The sequence below is a fragment of the Hylobates moloch genome, unplaced genomic scaffold (genome assembly GCF_009828535.3).
Source record: "Hylobates moloch isolate HMO894 unplaced genomic scaffold, HMol_V3 SCAFFOLD_5, whole genome shotgun sequence".
Taxonomy (NCBI): domain Eukaryota; kingdom Metazoa; phylum Chordata; class Mammalia; order Primates; family Hylobatidae; genus Hylobates; species Hylobates moloch.
The window spans coordinates 20732701-20748060 of NW_026652280.1; the positions used below are offsets into that span (position 1 = coordinate 20732701).

At 47.3% G+C, this 15360-nt stretch overlaps 1 protein-coding gene across 17 annotated transcripts in view; it reads right to left on the bottom strand.

The window, feature by feature from the left end:
* ZNF532 (zinc finger protein 532) overlaps nt 1-13864 on the bottom strand; it is a 123662-nt gene extending 109798 nt beyond the window's left edge. For 2 of the 17 annotated variants that reach the window (XM_032152168.3, XM_032152165.3), the window contains exons 1-2: nt 11633-12039; nt 11042-11151 (exon numbers count right to left, since the gene is read on the bottom strand). The gene's annotated coding sequence lies outside the window, so the exon portion shown is untranslated. The other 15 variants (XM_032152156.2, XM_032152147.2, XM_032152142.2 and 12 more) reach the window with 14 other exon arrangements.
* Between the last annotated feature and the right edge of the window lie 1496 nt (nt 13865-15360).

Genomic DNA, 15360 nt, shown 5'->3' on the forward strand with positions numbered 1-15360 from the left:
GCACCTTTGCCACATCTCATGGATGCAATCACAATATTAAAATTATCTTCCATCTTATCAGACTACAAGTGTCAAAGCGATCACAATATCAAAGGTGGAGTAATGCAGGAACGTAGGAAGAGGAATAAACCCAGGATCCAGTCAGATCCTGAGTACTCAGAAATTAGCATTCATGCCAGAACTGGGCATCTGTGATCAAAAAAACAGTCCTGGCCCCCATGTCTGCTCACTGCTAGCACCACATGCCAAGCTAGAGCGTAAGTCCCTGTGGTATCAGGGAAGGCCTGGAGAATCTGATCACTTTGGAAGCAGAGAGGAAGCAGGTCCGAGACCAAGGAAGGAGCGGAGAGCAACAGGGTCAGCAGCACCAGGAGGTTACTTAGAAATGCAGAGTCTTGGGCCCATTCCAGCCCTACTGAATCATTATCTGTATTTTAACAAGATCCCCAAGTGATCTGTATGCAAACTAAAGTGTGAGAAGTACACTCTAGACAACAAGGGCTCCCGAGAGGTACAGAACACCAGCAGCAAGCCAGAGCTTTTACACGGAAAAGATGCACAAAGTGGTAGAAACAGAAAAGAACTTCAAAGCTGGCCAGACCCTGGTTCAAATCTAGGGTTCATCACCTACTAGTGGAGCATTCTTCAGCTCGTCACTCAAGCTGTGAATCTCAACAGGGATGTGAAGTATAACCTTACAGGGGACAGTAAGTATAAGGCATCCAGCACACAGCAAACCTGTGATCAATACTGGTTCCCTTTCCATAACGAAGCAAACACCAACCCAGCGTGGCTGTGTAGACCTGTGATGGAGACAGGTGAATTAGGAACACTTGAGAGAGAAAAAGGGCCCAAACTAGCACTATCTTTGTTAACAGGAGGAGAGACTCAATGTTATCAACAAATATGACTACTGTAGGGCACCAGAAAAATTTCATTGCTAAATTTATTTAAATGTCCACCCACCATTCCAGAACAGCATTGTCCAAGGGAAGTATAACGAAAGCCACGTATCGTTTTACATTTTCTAGCAGTCATATTTTAAAAAGAGGAAAAAAAGGAGTGGGCACAGTGGCTCATGCCCATAATCCCAACACTTTGGGAGCCTGAGTGGGAAAGATCACTTGAGTCCATAAGTTTGAGACCAGCCTGGGCAACATAGCAAGACACTCATCTCCAGGAAAAAAAGTTTCAATTTTTTGAAAAGGAGAAAAAAAGGGGGGAAGAAGGTGAAATAGCCAAAATGTTATGAATTCAACACGTACTCAATATAAAAAACTAACAAGATATTCTGATTTTTTTTTCATTACATCTTCAAAACCTGATACATATCTTATACTTACAGCTTATTTCAATTAGGATTTGCCATATTTCAAGTGCTCAATAGTCATATGTGGCTAGTGGCTACCATTCTACTGAACAGAGTAGTTCCAGAAATAAAATAATTATTCATAGATCCTTCTCCACTCACCCTTCTATCACCCTCAAATCCCAGTGTGCAGAATGTAAGTATCTAGGCATGGTCAAACAAACATGGGAAGCGAAGTGCCGGGGGAAAGGGTCAGAATATAGGCTTTTGCTAACCTGGCATATTTTCACAATCAAGTTTTGTTTTGTTTTAAACTTTGGTCAACGTAAATTGCACCCACAGACAAGCTAAAGTACAGCCACTCAGTGGAAAATTTTTCCAGGAGCAAAAAAATGTTCAAGTACTACATTACGAATACAAAATTCAGGCCAGGCGCGGTGGCTCACGCCTGTAATCCCAGCACTTTAGGAGGCCGAGGCGGGTGGATCGCCTGAGGTCAGGAGTTCAGGATCAGCCTGACGGACATGGTGAAACCCAGTCTCTACTAAAAATACAAAAATTAGTTGTGCATGGTCGTGGGCGCCTGTAACCCCAGCTACACAGGAGGCTGAGGCAGGAGAAACGCTTGAACCTGGGAGGCAGGGGTTGCAGTGAGCCGAGATCGTGCCATTGCACTCCAGCCTGGGCAACAAGGCAAAACTATGTCTCAAAAAAATAATAAAATATAAATAAATAAATACAAAATTCAGACAAGATTCTCCAACCACAAATCAAAGTAGAGCCAAGTAGGAACAAATACACTACCCTTGTGCCTACTTCACCCACTTTTAACCTGATATAGGGCAGCTGTAACTAAAGCTCTAGAGACAAGGAGGAGACACACAGTCTGTTTTCGTGGTCAAAAACAAATATACTTGCCAATGAGGTAAGGCAGGACAGGAGACAGTACCCTCCAAGAAAGAAAAAAAAAAGTGCTGGGACTAAGGCTGCTCTCCCAAAACAGAGACCAAAGACCACAAAACAACAGCTAAGATTGTAGGAAGGACTTACCACACATATTCTGCTAAACACTTTATATGCATTTAATCCTCCTAACAACCAACCCTCAGGAAACGTATGGTTTAGAACTTACATAACCTGTTCAAGGTCCCGCAGCTAGTAAGTGGCAAAACACAGGTTTACATCATTGACAGTTAGGTAATCAGGTTTATATCATTGAGAGCTGGGCAAAGGCAAGTGAAAATCTCCATGGCCTTTATCACCCAGATTTCACTAGAACACAAAACAAAATCAGTTTTAAAATTACCTCTCCCATTCCTGCTAGGTTAAATCAGCAAAACTGGCCAGGTGCGGTGGCTCACACCTGTAATTTAGGAGGCTGAGGTGGGTGGATCACCTGAGGTCAGGAGACAGAGACATGGTGTTATCCCGTCTCTACTAAAACTACAAAAAATTAATTAGCCAGGCATGGTGGCAGGCGCCTTTAATACCAGCTACTTGGGAGGCTGAGGCAGGAGAATTGCTTGAACCCAGGGCAGGTTGCAGTGAGTCAACATTGCGCCATTGCACTCCAGTATGGGCGACAGAGCAAGACTTCATCCCAGAAAAAAAAAAAAAAAGAAAAAGAAAATCAGCAAAACCATTAAAGACCAGCTTCTCAACAAGTACCTGGGTAAAGCTTAACTTAATCAACTAATGTTTTCAGGTTCACATAAAGATTATAAATAGGAGGTGGATTAAATACCATCAAAACATAAGATAGCTGGGTGCAGTGGCTCACACCTCTCATCTCAGCACTTTGGGAGGTCAAGGAAAGCAGATCACTTGAGCCCAGGTGTTTGAGACCAGCCTGGGCAACATAGAGAGATCCCATCTCTACAAAAAATAAACAAAATCAGCCGGGCGTGGTGGCATGTGCCTGTGGTCCCAGCTACTCAAGAGGCTGAGGTGGGAGGCTGAGGTAGGAGGATCACTTGAGCCCTGGGGGTTAAGGCTGCAGTGAGCAAAGATCACAGCACTGCACTCCAGTCTGGGTGACAGAGTGAGACCCTGCCTCAAAAAAATAAAACATAAGATAAATTTTAGGCCAGGCGTGTTGGCTCACGCTTGTAATCCCAACACTTTGGGAGGCCAAGGTGGGCAGATCACAAGGTCAGGAGATTAAGACCACCCTGGCTAACATGGTGAAACCCCGTCTCTACTAAAAATACAAAAATTAGCTGGGTGTGGTGGCACATGCCTGTAATCCCAGCTACTCAGGAGGCTGAGGCAGAAGGATCGCTTGAACCTGGGAGGCGGAGGTTGCAGTGAGCTGAGATCACGCCACTGTACTCCAGCCTGAGCGACAGAGCAAAACTCAGTCTCAAAAAAAAAAAAGATAAATGTTGGAAAGCAGAGAGAAGGTAATGATGAATGCAGTCTTGGGCTAGGACTATAGTGCTGGGTTGCAGTTCTAAACCTGCTATTGGCTACCTGATGGCCCCACCCTCCAATGTGGGCTCGCTGTAGAAAATGAGATAACTACAAATGTGTGAAGCACTTCCAGCTATGAGGTCCTTTAAAACAGAGGGCTTTGAATTTTCTAACCTTATTAGGTTTTTCAATGATCTAATTCTTACTATTCAAATCCCTAGAAAGAATTTGTTCCTCACAAAAGAAAATGATAAAATCAATACCCATTACTAGCCCCAGGAGTCAGCCTTGGGGAAAGGAGGAGTTTGTGTCCCAAAATGCAAAAGCTGATGGTAAGAAAACAGTTCAAGAACCACAACGCCCTGATTTTATCTTTAGGTCTCCATGGATCACTCAAGATGTCTAAAAACTCTAATTATGTAAAGCTGTAATAATAACTGACTGAAAACAGAAGAATACAAAATCTGCATTTGGGGCCCCTGAAGACCATCCTTAAAGAGTGATCCTTCGTAAGGAATATGTGAGACAGCTAAAAAAGCCACTCTGCGTCTGTCTAAAAATTACTTATTTCAGTCTCCAGATTTAAACAGAATTTGCTCTCCCTCATTATAAAACAGCCAGAATATAGAACTTCCTGCCGTAGAAGATGATTCAAAGAATTCTTTAAACTGTGTTTATTTATTGTTGGAACAAAAGATTCTTCTCGGCACCACTTTCAATTTGCTTTGATTTTCTCAGCCTTTTCAAAGAATACATAAAACAAACACATCTTTCTAGCCCTTCTCCCCTCCAATCTGTATCCTCACCCCAGTGCCCAATAAAATAAGTCTTTTCAACATGCTATTTCTAGAGCTGTCTCTGGTGCAAATACAGATGCTCTGCTCTCTATGCTGACTACAATTAGGGAAATCTGGCTAAATACAAAGGCCCTGAGTGTACCTCAAACTTCTCCACTGCATATTCTCACGCTGGCAGTCATCAGCTATCACCTCCAACGTGAACGGCGTCAGTGTCTTTGCTGTTTAGCACCTGCTGTGCCCTCTCTGGGCACCTCCACACCCTGAAACAGCTTCCATGCTCACCCCTCAGTCCACCAACTGTGCTCCCCCAAGGCAGAACAGCACAGTGAGAAGGAGCATGTTTCAAATCCTGTTTCCACTTCCACTTACGAGCTGGGAGGGTCTCTGTCTGTTTCCCCACTGGTACCACAGGGATAAACACGTACAGCTCCTCTCATCATTTCGGTATCGAATGAGGTAACGTAATAGCTGGTGGGGTGGTGCATGCCTACAGTGAAGCTACTTGGCTGCTTGGGAGGCCGAGGCAGGAGGATTCCTTGGGCCCAGGAGTTCAAGTCCAGCTAGTTTGAGTCCAGTCTGGGCAACATAGCAGGACCCCATCTCTAAGAAAAGGTTTAAAAATCAGAAAAATGGGGCTGGGCGCGGTGGCTCACGCCTGTAATCCCAGCACTTTGGGAGGCCGAGACGGGCGGATCACGAGGTCAGGAGATCGAGACCATCCTAGCTAACATGGTGAAACCCCGTCTCTACTAAAAATACAAAAAATTAGCTGGGCGCGGTGGCGGGCGCCTGTAGTCCCAGCTACTTGGGAGGCTGAGGCAGGAGAATGGCGTGAACCCGGGAGGCGGAGCTTGCAGTGAGCCAAGGTCGCGCCACTGCACTCCAGCCTGGGCGACAGAGCGAGACCCCGCCTCAAAAAAAAAAAAAGGGATAAAGACAAATCCATCACCTACCTACTGCATCTGCAGGTTTTACTACCTGGGAATCTTCTGCCCTCCAACTTGCTAAAGCACAGGTTCTAAGTTCTTCAGCCACCCCTGCTGCTTCGTTTATGGTTTTTACTACGTAAGCCATTATCTTAGGGGACCCAAACCCAACCCCTTTTAAAATACCTTTCTTCTATCCTGTCTGTTGTATGCTCTACCAATCTTGACCTCCAGCCCAAGCAACCCTCCTAAATTCCAGACTCACAGAGCCAGAGGCAACTGGAGCCCAAAACTGAACTCACTGTATCAAGTCCTTCCACCTCCACTCTTCCAAATCTATTCTGCCTTCGGAATTTGCTATCTCAAAGACAGGAACACCCAGTCTCCAAGCAACCCCCAGACAGCCACCTAAGAAGCAGCCTTACTCCTCCAATCAGGCACTACCTGGCCCCCTGAAGCAGCCCCCACCTACCACTCCATCCCCACAAACAACACCTGGGATGAAAGACCTTCATCCTTTCTCTCCTGGATTGCTGGTTCCCTCTTTGGCCTCCCCACCTCCAGCCTGTACAGCCTCTATTCCATCCTCCATGGGGCTGCCACAGGACCTTTATAACGAAAGGTCCGTCTTTTCTGCCTACACAGAAGTCCACCCTCAAGGAACTGCACCAAAAGGCCTCATTAGGTGGCCCTCAACTGCCTTCCAGCTCCATCCCCTCGCACACCCACACCCCACTCGAAACACCAAGCTCTCTCCAGGCCTTTCCACGTGTGCTGCATGGACTTACATGCTCTCCCAGGCTCTGACTGCCTCACATATTCTTACCGGTCTTTCACAGCTCCTCTGTGGACGCTTGGCATGAGGTGGCCTATTCACATTCCTATCATAGCTTCTGGGGGCTCCTTCCACTAGATTTTTCTCCCTGGGGCCCTTTTCCCTCTGCACTCCCATGCTTAGCACAATGCCCAGTGCTTAAACACTCAGTAAGTGTTTGTTAAATGACAAGGCGATCCCCAGGTTAACATCATGTGCCACTTCTTGGGCTCCCCTCCATCTGTACCACCATTACCTGTGTCTGTTCTTTCCAATCCTGAAAGCTATTTTATCCTTAAAAAAAAAAAAATCTGGGCCGGGCACAGTGGCTCACACCTATAATCCCAGCACTTTGGGAGGCTGAGGCGGGCAGATCACAAGGTCAGGAGTTCGAGACCAGCCGGACCAACATGGTGAAAACCCCGTCTCTACTAAAAATACAAAAAATTAGCCAGGCATGGTGGCACACATCTGTAATCCCAGCTACTCAGGAGGCTGAGGCAGGAGAATCGCTTGAACCTGGGAGACAGAGGTTGCAGTGAGCCGAGATCATGCCACTGAACTCCAGCCTCGACAACAAAGCGAGACCCCCAACTCAAAAAAAACAAAAACAAAAACAAAAACAAAAAAAACCGGATCTTCCAAAATCTCCCCTCTTCACTGCTTTCATTGAATATTGATTAAACATTTTCAGTTCCTAAAAACACATAAAAGCTGAGTAACTGCAAATATTATTAATAAAATGACCCCAATACTTTGGCAGTCCATAAATCAAATTCTAATTCAGAAGTTGTTTACACACAACTAAGATTTCAACAAAGATCTGTGGTATCACTTTCCAAAATTTCTATTCTATTGTTGTTTTGTGTTTTATTGAACCTGAATGTAAAAATTAGACTGCCAAATGTTTCTGAAGAGATTAAAAATAATTGCTGCAGGAAATAAGGGATATTTTACCACTTGCAGTTTTTTGTTTCCACTTTTGGCTAATTCTGATTAGTTCAGGGTTATAAAGCATGTCATCCCATTAGAGAGTGTTCTATTATCGTGATCATCTCTCGCGTGTCTTCAGACAATGTTCACTACGATCTCTTTCTCGAGGAGTCTTAACTGCAGCTGTCAAGGCTAGATCTTTTTTGTGAGTTACAAGTTGGATTTATTTTCATTCAAACTTCTAACTCTTATGTATGTACCATATGATCCAGCCACCCCAATTCTAAGAACAGTCATGCAACACAAACCAACATTTTGGTCAACAATGGCCCACATACACAGTGATCCCATAAGATTATAATACCATATTTTTCCCGTACCTTTTATATGTTTAGATTGGTCAGAAACACAAATAGTTACCATTATGTTAAAACTGCCTACAGTATGCAGTACAGTAACATGCTGTATAGGTTTACAACCTAGGAGCAATGGGCTACACCATATAGCCTAGGTATACAGTAGGCTATAGCAGGCTACACCATCTAGGTTTGTGTAAGTACATTCTACCTTTGCACAATGACAAAACTGTCTAATGATACATTTCTCAGAATGTACCCCTGTATTAATCAACACGTGACTGCATTTAGCAAAAAGAAATAAAAACTTACGTTCACACAAAAACCTGTTCACACAAATGTTTACAGCAACTTTCCTCACAATTACCAAAAACTGGAAACAATCCTAATGTCCTTCACCCAGCAAATGAATAAACTGTGGTACATCCATACAGCAGCAATGACAAAGAATCAAGTATCGAAACACAGAGCAACATGGATGAATCTGAAACGCATCTTGCTATCTGACATTCTAGAAAGCCCAAACTCTAAGAAGACAGAACCATGTCCCTATAGTGAGACAGTGGATGCCAGGGGTAGGAGAGGCTGACTACAGAGGGGCGGCAAGAGGAAATGCTCTGGTGTGATGGGCCTGTTTTGCTTCGCCTGTGGTGGTTGATAAGTGACTCCTCTACATATGTCAAAACCCACAGAACTGTACACCACAGAGTAAATTTTCCTGTATACAAATTTTAAATTTTTCTAAGCTAATTCTTTAACCATGACTTGGTTAAAGATCAGCCCTAAAATAAAATGAACACAAAGGTGTGTGTTTCCATGTTTATCAAGTCTGTAGTTCTTCTTCTGATGGTCCTGGGATTAGGAGTAGATGACGGGGAATGAAGGAGTCAGTTTCCCTTGTATTGGCAACTTCTGCTCCAGCTGTGAACAGCCAGCTGGCGTTCTACCAAGGATACAGTAAAGGTTGTTCAAAGCCAACTGCAGAGCGACTATATTGCACAGAAAAGTCCAAGGGAACATTTCAAGAGAAGAAATAAATGGAAGATCGGAGAACACAAACCCTAAAATTCTAACTCACAGTCAAAGGCATCAGAAGATTCTACTGACAAGTTGGCAACCTCCTTCCTAGACCTTCCTTAAAATGAGTCAAGGTGGGTGGGGGCAGGGAATCGCTGAGAAAAAAGAGCAAAAGAAAAAGAGAGCGTGTGTGCTCCTGAACCAGGTTGCGCTGAGAGTTCCAAACGCCCTGGCTCCAATGTTCTTTAACATGGAAAAAATGACTGAATAGGCAAAGGATAAAAACAAGAAGGGTTCAACACCCAGTTACACTTTCTTTCCAGTGTGCTCTCCTCAGCCAAACCCACACATTCCTGCTCCGGAGGGGATGGACCGCAGGTCATCCTTAGAGCCTGCTACAGGCACTGCCGACCAGGGGCTGGGCTCTGGGCTCCACAGTGACAGGAACTGCAGGCACCGGGTCCCCCCTGGCTCTCCCAGGAAGGAACATGCCCTAGCTCATCCTGCACACTCACATCCACATTCCCCAGCCCAGAAGACTCTCCCCACTCCAGGGAGGCCTGGGCCTGCTACATTGTTATACCTCAGCATGAGATCAACACCTGAGACAAGCTCCAATCCAAGATGAGCTCATGACTCCCGCCCCAGAGAACCAGCTCTCCAACCCTTAGCAGCATTTGCAGCTGGAAAGACTGGTCTAAATGCAAAACAAATGCTATCTTCAGGAGACTTCAAGGGGGAGGGAGAGGAACAAAGCTAAAAACCACCAAGACAGAAAACCAGAACATTCCATGACATGCAATGCCCTATGAAGAGGTTTTTTTTTAATATATTCGCACTGTATAGCCGTGGCAAGGGGTTAGCTGTCAAAGTTAAACAAAAATCACTGACTCTCAAAAGACAAGAATGAAGGACTAAATAATAAAACAGCTTATTGTATTAAGCTAATTAAGGTTTATCATATTAGCCATCTGAGTTTTAGTTGACATCAGAAACGCAGAAGCAGCACACCACGCGCAGCGTGGATTCGGATCTGCTTCGCAAGCATATTCCTGCCACACTCATACACAGAACCTCTGGCAGTCAGAAATGATGGAGAAATGAAAACCAATTTTAGCACAGTGATTTGTAAAGAATTTTGTTCCATCATGTAAGCTATTTACTGGTATATCCGTCCGAGATTACATTTATCTCTATTAAATACTCCATAAAAGTATCCTGAGCTAACCATGCACTCTTGTTTCCCTTTTGCCAGTTTTATCACATAGTGGATGTTCTGTAGCCAAATGAAAAACATTTTAACAACAAAACCCTTGCATACTTGACGTCCTTCACTGCAGATATCCTGCCCACCAACTGCCAGCACACAACTTAACCAATTCTAAGATCCTCGGCACTGCTGAAAAGCCCCTATTCTGCTGAACACGGAGAGGAACAAAATGCCCACTTTGAAGTAGGGGAAAATTTTATTTTCAGTCATGTCTTCTATGGGCTCCTCTTGACTGTACTTTTACCAAAAACCAGCAGAAAGGCCGGACCAGTTCTATCTGTTGTTGAGATCACACTGGATCCCATTCTGGAGCTGCTGGTTTCCTGTTTGGGGAAGTTGCAGTTCTTTTCACAAGGAACCCAAGGCAAAATGTTGAGTGTTCTCCTGTAAGCCCCCTCAGCCTTTGTTCTTCACTTTGCTACTCTCCTTACTCCTTCATTCTCTCCTCTCCTCTCCAACCTCTGGTTTTGGAAGGTGCATTAAAATGCCTGCTCAAACCTAATTGCGATCTTTAAAGGCATCAGACATTTTCTACCACCCATTCCAGTACAGCTTTGAGTTAACAGGCATCTTTTCACAGATGAAGCCAGACTACCCGGCTTCCTCCTGGTATTGCATTAGTATTCCACATTAAACATATGCCACAAAGAATCCAATGGCGAACTCACCGTCAACAGCCCCCAAAATCAATAAAAGACATTCCACCACTGGAGTCGGAGTGAAAAACCTTTCAGGTTAACACAAGAGAGCAAGGTAAAAGAAAGGTGATGAATGAACAAAAGGCAAATCTACCTTCAGACTCCTCAAATCCTAAAAAGGTGGCTAGGCTGCCTCGATTTGGTGAAGCCCTTCCTTGTCTTATAATCATCGGGAAAATGCCACATGTGTACTGCTTTCGTCTTATGCAAAACAGCACATTCTCCACAAGGCCCTGACGCCTACCATTCTCCACACTCGCTTCCTTCCAGGCCTGACTCTCCCAATTGCCCAGACACATGCGATTTAATGAAGGCATTCAGATTTCGCCTTGATCGCAACACCATCATAAAGTCACTCTAATCCCATTAAACTGGGATAACATTAAGAGCATTTCTTCTCCACTCTGAACCCAATTTTATCTCCTGGGTAGCAGTCCACGGTCCGTCTGTGTCTAAATGGATCTGAAATAAATATTTAAATTCATGCTCAAAACAGCGTATCTCACCTTGTGAACCTTGACCTTTTGGAAAGACTTTAGACCAATGTTCAGTTACTGTCACACGGCTGCATTCTCAGCAAATAGGAAAGGGTTAAAAGCAGCCCCAGTCAACAGGCCTACAAGGAAAAAAAAGACAGCATGTATGGCTAACAGCATCACTGGAATGCATTTATGCTCATTTCCTAGAACAATATTGTTACCTTTTGGCCTTCATAATAGTCAGAAGCATCCCCAACACCCTTTAGTAGCTTCTAAAAGAAAAAGCACAAGACAGAACATAGCCTGCAAGAGAAAAAAAGCATGCAAAGTAGCATTCTCCAGCAACAAAGTACCATTACAAACCCCTCAGTTCAGTTTGGTTTTGTTTTGTTATAAACACCGAGAAAGAGAGAGAGAGAGACTGCATCAACCAAGTGTCCCCACCCTAGCAAGGCACATTTTTTTCTCTAATAAGGGTCATAAATCTCAGCTCCTTGTCCATCCCTTAAGCAAAAGAAAAAGGCAGGAAAAGCCCAAGTAATCTCAGACCCTGCAAACCTGCACCTTTTTTTCCATCTTCTCTACCCAGAATCTTTTAGGGCTCCATTAGTCACGTACCAGTGCTGTGTGGTGTCTAAGTGTGCATTCACATACTGTGTAGGGATGGTACCTTCCTGCAAGCTCCTCTGCTTTTGGCTGCCATGAAGGGAGGAAGCTGCTATCCTACTGTAGTAGCTCAGTGACTGCATTGTGTTCAGGAGCTGATCTGCCTCAAACCAGTTTCAGCCGGTTCTGGTCACCCTACATAAAAAAGCTATGGCAACCCTCGCTGAGTTGCCAACAAGTCCCTGAAAATCATCAGCACAGGGGGGATCTCGCTGGGGTTTGCTCTTCCCTCTTAGGTCTTCCTGAGGAGGAGAAGGTCATCGTGTGTCCCCCCACCCCACGAGCACACAGCCTTGGAAATGCTCACCTCGCAAGCACCCCAGAGCCCCTCAGGGCCCATCCCCCCTCCCCTCCACCCCACAGCCCACCGCAGACACTGTTTCCCCCTCCTTCTCCTTCCCCCACTTACCTCCCACAACCTGGCTCAGATCTTTGTGTACGTGTGTGTCAGTGTGTGCTCTCTCTGTTGGTGGCTGACAAAGAGCCCCCAAGAAAGCGAGCTATGTGTGTCTGCTCACACGGGATGCGTCGGCTGCAGAGCCGGCCTGGCCTCCTAGCACAGTGGTGCTGGCTTGTTGACCAGGCTCCTCTCTGCTGTCACCCCCACCCCACCCAGCCCCCTCCTCCCTTCCGTCCCTCTCCTCTCTCTCCCAGCCCTGTCACCACCACCAGCAGCCCCCCAGTCTCCTCCTCCTCCTCCTCCAACCTTCTCTTCTTTCAAGCACCTGGGGGGAGAAGTCCAAATCCCTTCACCTCGGGGGAAGAAAACTGGGGCTGTCTGGGGAGGGGGCGGGGGGCGAAGGCAGGGCCAGTGGGAGAGGGGGCACGGAGGCCTCTGGAAACGCATCTGTGCCCGGCCGGCGCCGGCGGGGGGAGTAGGAGAGCCGCGCTCACGTGGCCCCCCTCTCGTAACCTGCCGGGCCTAGCCCGGGCGGTTCCTCCTCGGCCCCCCAAGCCAGCTGGCGGGGCGCGAAGGCCGGCTGTCCCCAAGGCCAGGGTGGAACAGGCCACTGCGGGCAGGCCCAGGGGCCTGAGCCTCACGCGCTCACCCCGGCCCGCAGGAGTGGGCACGAGGGGCCGCACCCCGCCTCTGCCTGGCGCCCACCCGCGCCCCTGCGTCCGGCTGCCCTGCGCCCCTCGTTCGCCCCGGCCGCCTCCCGCCGCCCCGCACCCCCAGAGGCGCACACCCACCCCCTTCCCGGGGTTGGCCTTCGCGGCGGTCAAGCCCGGGCGTCTGGGCCGCAGCTCGGATGACCTTTGTTCAGCGCGGCGCCGCCGGCGGCTGCTGCTGTGGCTGCTGCTGCTGTCGTCGGAGCGGCGGCGGCGGCGGCGGCGGCTTCCATGTTACGGGCGTGTCATCTGCGTTCCCGCTGCCGGGGTCTGTGTGTGCGTGTGCGGTGGAGCGGCCTCGCCACCGCCGCCGCCTCCCGGGCTCCCCGGCCGCCGCCGCCGCCGCCGCCGGGCCTCGCCAGCGCCCGGCCCGGGCCCCGCGCCTCCCCGGGCACCGCGCTCTAGGCCGCGCGGCGGCGGCGGCGGCCGGCCCGCCACGCCGGGGCCTACGGCTGGGGGTGCGGGCCCGGGCGGCGGCGGCGGCGGCGGCTCGGCCCGGGCGGCGAGCGAACAAAAGGGAGCGCGGGCGAGGGGGAGGGGGCGGCCGATGGGGGAAGGGAGGCTCCGGGAGCCGGGCGGCGGCAGCGCGAAGCCCCGCGGCCGGCGGGCGCCGACGCCCGGCCGCTGCGGATCCCCGAGTCCGGCGGCGGCGAGAAGGCGCCCCGCGGACCTGCCAAGTCTCGCCCATACGGGGCCGCTGGCTCGCGGCTTCGTCCCGGGAGCGGAGCGGGGTGGTGGGGCTGGTGAGGGGGCGCAGGGAGGGCTGCTTTTTTCCAACGACATTGCGGGCTCTCACCCAGTCCTTTCCGTGGCCCCAAGCCGCGACTTACTCGAGTGGAAGGAAGCAAGGCCTCGCCAAAGATGGTTGAAAAGACCGTGAGCCTCTACCCAGGATCTTGAAGCCAAGGTGGTGTTTTGTTCTCCTCGTAATGGTGGCAAATAAGTAAGAAGAGAGCACGCTATCTTCGGACAAATTAAATCTGAAATTCTCCCTGGAGGTGGAAGAAGGGGCTCTCCTCTGGTTAGTTAGTGGTTTGGAGCCCTTTTCGCCTTCAACTGAGCCACAAAAGAATGGAAGACACCCCCTGGGGTGGGGAGAAAGCCCTGGTGTAAAAGACACACGTTTGCTTTCAGAGAAAAAGCCACTGGGGCCAGATTGAAACATGGCATGTTCAGTTCATGTAGGTTTTTTTTTTCCTTAATGGGGGAATGATATTGAGTAAACAAGATGTAATAGCTAGGTCTTTAAATTCTAGAAGGGAGATGGTGTACAAATGTAACAAGCACATATTGTACATACAGCAGGTGGTCATAGCCTACGGAACACAGAAAGATACATATGTAAGCCCGCTAAAGGTCACGAAGGTGTACAATCGTGACCCGTGCAAGGGCGAGAGACGATAGATTTCCATTCCAGATGAGGTATACTGTCTTCTCAGCCCCGTGTCCTCGTTCCTTTATTGTTCACAGACGTGCACTCCATTGAAAGGTTTTTAAAACCAGACAGAAACGCCCAAGTCAAGCTAATTGTGCTGACACTGGGAATAGGACAAAATGGAAGGATCTGAAAAAATGTCACCATAACCTGTTAAAAAGGTTCACTCCTGTTTGATCGGAATCTGAAGACACAAAAATAACACTCAAGTAGCAGTAATGACTCCAAGCATAAGAAACATTTCTGTTTCATTTTAAATTTGATTCATTGGTTAGTATTTGCAAAGTGGGCTGAAAAGTTAAAAAAAAATCTCAGTATACCTCTCTACCGCGTTAACTTCCATTGAGGAAGCCATTGTTCTCTGTAATGGGAGCACTGTATGATGTAAATTGCAAGTAGCATTTTCGCTGTTTAAGACTTTTCATGTAAATGACCCGAATTATTGTCTCAGAGAAGAGTTGTTGGTCTTTAATTTCAAACAGCAAATTGTTTGGAATTGCACATAAATTGGAATACATATTTGCATATTTACACACGTTTAGAAAGACCTATGTAATCTGCAAATTTTGCCAGTCACAGCATCCCATTTATCAGCATTACAAGATGATGAAATTGAAACCCTTGTCTTCTTTTGACCTGAAAACGGTGCCAGTACTTTGTGGGTTGGGTTTCAGCTTTACCTGGGCTTGATTTCATTTGAAAGGGAGCCTTTTTTCTTCTCCCAAAGATGGGCCTTTATTAATATGCATATAAAAACCATATGTGCATTGAAGAGTACACTAGGACCTGCTAATTTGAAATCTTGACATGCTACACAGTTTACAATATATGGAATTTCATAATGTACATACCATGATAAATCCTAGATTTCATGGATTTGGGATCTTTGTTTACTTAAAAGACTCTCTTGCCCCTCCCCCATTCCCTTCTTTTAAGAGTTGAAATGACAGCAAAGCAGCATTTGAATGGTTACAAGAGTTGTACTACCAAAACTAAAGTCTGACATGCTTATCATAAAGAGCCTTCAGCTACACAACTGCCTTGTGGCTTCACCATGCCAAACACTTTTTTGAGTAGGGCTTTGTACAGAGCCCAGTGATTTAGCCGGAGCCTCGGCTGGAAGAAATTTGGTCTA